Below are 3,756 nucleotides of genomic sequence, written 5' to 3'. Positions count from 1 at the left end.
CACCCTCCCACATGCCCTTCCAGGGGTGGGCAAACTTTTTGACTCGAGGGTCACAATGGGTTCTTAAACTGGACCGGAGGGCCGGAACAAAAGCATGGATGGAGTGTTTGTGTGAACTAATATAAATTCAAAGTAAACATCATTACATAAAAGAGTACGGTCTTTTTTTTTTTTCAGTTTTATTCATTTCAAATGGGCCGGATCCGGCCCGCGGGCTGTAGTTTGCCCACGGCTGGGCCAGAGCTTAGGGGTGAGGGTAGGGTTAGAGCTTAGAGTCAGGGTTATGGGTTATCATCACCATTAGGGTTATAGTTTAGGATTAGGGTTAGTTTAGGGTTAGAGGTTAAGGCTAGGGTTAGGATTAGGGTTATTGCTTAGGGCTAGGGTTAGAGCTTAAAGTAAGGGTTATAGGTTAGTATCATGGTTAGGGTCATAGCTTAGGGTTAGGGTGAGAGCTTAGGGTTTAAGGTTAGGGCTAGAACTTAGGGATTTAGGGTTAGGGTTAGGGTTAGATCTAGGCTTAGGGTTAGACCTAGTGGTTAGGCTTAGGGTTAGGATTATGGTTAGAGCTAGGGTTAGGTTTAGGGGTTAGGATTAGTGTTAGAGTTAAGGTTTGAGTTAGGGTTAGGGTTAGGGTTAGAGCCAGGGTTAGGTTTAGGGGTAGGGTTAGGGTAGGGTCAGAGGTTAGGGTTAGAGCTAGGATTAGGGTTATAGCTTAGGGTTAGAGGTTAGGGTTTCGGTTAGGGTAGAGCTGTGTTTAGGGTTAGGGTTAGAGTGTATGGTTAGGGTTTATGGTTAGCTTTAGAACTTAGGGTTAGGGTTAGAAGTTAGTGTTAGGGTTAGAATTTAGGTTTAGAGGTTAGGGTTAGGTTTGGAGCTTAGGGTTAGAGGTTAGCATTAGAGTTAGGGTTAGAATTTAGAGTCAGGGTTTGAAGTTATCATTATGGTTAGGGCCATAACTTAGGGTTAGGGTTAAAGCTTAGGGCTAAATGTTAGGGTTTAGGTTAGACCTTAGCGCTAGAAGTTAGGATTAGGGTTAGAGCTATGGTTAATATTAGGGTTAGGGTTAGAGCAAGGGTTAGGGTTATAACTAAGTATTAGTCGTTAGGGTTAGAGTTAGGGTTAGGTTTAGCGCTAGGGTTATGGTGTGAGTTAGGGTTAAGGTTAGGGCTAGGGTTAGAGCAGTGGTTCTCAACCTGTGGGTCTCAACCCCTTTGGGGGTCGAACGACCCTTTCACAGGAGTCGCCTAAGACCATCAGAAAACACGTATATAATAACATATTGTTTTTGTGATTAATCACTATGCTTTAATTATGTTTAATTTATAACAAAGAAAATACATCCTGCATATCAGATATTTACATTATGATTCATAACAGTAGCAAAATTACAGTGATGAAGTAGCAATGAAAATAATTTTATGGTTGGGGGTCACCACAACATGAGGAACTGTATTAAAGGGTCGTGGCATTAGGAAGGTTGAGAACCACTGGGTTAGAGCTATGGTTAGGGTTATGGGTAAGGTTTGGGTTAGATTTTAGGATTAGATTTTAGGGTTTGGGTTAGAATTTAGGTTTATGGTCAGAGTTAGAGCTTATAGTGTTAGAGGTTAATTTATGATTAGGTTTTGAGCTTTGATTTAAAAGTTAGATTTAGGGCTTAGGGTTAGGATTAGGGTTAGAGTTTAGGGCTATGGTTAGAGCTTAGGGTTAGGGTTAGAGCTTAGGGTTAGTGTTAGAGGTTTGGGTTAGGGTTAGAGTTAGAACTTAAGTTTAGAGGTTAGTGTTAGGATTAGAGCTTAGGTTTAGGATTAGAGTTTAGGTTTAGGGTTAGGGTTTGATTTTAGGGTTAGATCTTAGGGTTAAGGTTAGAGGTTAGCATTAAATTTTGGGTTAGAGGTTAGCTTTATGGTTAGAGTACGAGCTTAGGGTTAGTGTTAGAGGTTAGTTTATGGTTAGGTTTAGAGCTTTGTGTTAGAGGTTAGCGTTAGGGCCTAGGATTAGGGTTAGAGCTTAGGTTAGGGTTAGAGCTAGGGTTAGGGTTAGAATTGGGGTTACTTACTAAGCCGTTTGTATTCTTTGGGGCATTTCTCAAAGCCCAGAGGCCTCTACCTGCCCCTGTCTGTTCGCTGAGTCACTGTCCAGCCTCCTGGTGTATGGGTGTCACAGAGAACCCAGCACCCGGGCAGCCTTGTCCGCTGTACACCTCCTCCCCGAGAAGGATGAGTGTTATTTGAAAAAGTGAAAACTTATTGTTTTTCTGCTTCTCAATTTAACACAAACTTGCATTGTAACAAATTCAAAATTTCCAACGGTGACAGTTCACAGCTACTGTCCAGTTGCTGGATGTTACGATGACCTCGAGGCGCCCTTTGTTCCCTAAGGCTGGGTCCTGGGCGTCTTTTCTGTGGGTCCCCTTAGGGACGTTTAGGTTTCTCCCCATCTCTCCCGACCATGAACCCGCTCGGTGACATCTGTGCGCAGGTGTGAGGTCTGAGGAGGAAGGTGAGCCCCGGGCCCAGCCCTCCTGCCCGCTCGGACAGTAGCCTCTCTTGGCCTTTACAGGTGATGCAGGCGCAGTGTCTCCTGCCCTCCATGCCGCAGGTGCCAGCTCCTTCCAGCTGGGCGGTCTCACCCATCGGAGCGCTCTCTCCTGTGGCGGCTGAGGGCCAGGGGCTAGCATCCGGGAAGGCGTTGTGCTCTCTGGGCGACGGGGCCGGAGCCCCCTGCAGGCTCCCGATAAGCCAGCAGACGGTAGAACCTTGCTCCCGGGGACAGTACCCCATCCCCTCAGCTTGGGACACCCACCTCAGGCACCGCCTCCTTTGGATGTGGCGGTCGCTCAGGACCAAGGGTGAGCTGCCCCCCGGCCCTCGGTTAGACTCAGGTCCTCCCACTGTCGCAACACCTTCTCCCTAGCGTGTCCCCTGTGGACCTCCCTGCTGCCCTCTCCACGGTGGCCCAGGGAGCACCCCGCCCTGGTCACTCGAGTCCGTTGTCACACATTTCACAAAACAGGAGCTTCAAAAATTAGCTTTTATTTGTTCAAAGGAACACGTACACAAGCGAGTGACAGGAAGGACGCGGCCAGCCCGAGGCCCCAGGCCCAGCTGTGGGTTCACCTGATTTGGTCAGACACTGTGTCAGCACAATCACACCGGCCAGACCGGCTGCAGGGACGCGACGTCGTAACACAACAGGATCGATTGACACACACACGAGTGATGCCCGAGGCGGAGGTGCTGGGTGGGCCGGCTCGGCCTGTCTGTACCAGGGAGGTGGGCGTGCGGGGGATGGGGACCTGCTGGCATGCGTGCAAACTGGCAAGCCCTGGTGGACACACACCATCGGCCACGGCGGTCGGGACCCCCGGGTCCCCCAGATGCACAGGAAGCAGGTTCACCCCCACAGCCGGCAGGCTCCCACCCCTGCGCCCGGGGCTGGAGGGGCGCCGGCCCCACTGCCAGGGCTGAACCTGCCCTCGCTCACCCTCAGGACCGACACCCAAGGAAAAGCCACCCTCTGTCCCAACCGGTTTAAGGCTAGTATTTCCTGACATCTGCTTCAGTTTGTTTTCTTTTAAGTTAAAATTACCTGAGTAAAAATTTCACAAATTTAAAAAGCCCAAAACACACACTCCCTGCAGGCAGAGTGTCCGGGCTCCTGTTTGGCCCCCTCGCTCCCCTGGGGCGACGCTCCCGGAGCCAAAGCAGAGCTGTGGGTGCCCGGGCCCCCTGGACCCTGCGGCTGCTCCTG

The sequence above is a fragment of the Myotis davidii genome, unplaced genomic scaffold, assembly GCF_000327345.1.
Source record: "Myotis davidii unplaced genomic scaffold, ASM32734v1 scaffold845, whole genome shotgun sequence".
NCBI lineage: Eukaryota > Metazoa > Chordata > Mammalia > Chiroptera > Vespertilionidae > Myotis > Myotis davidii.
Note: the sequence above shows the minus strand (reverse complement) of the source record.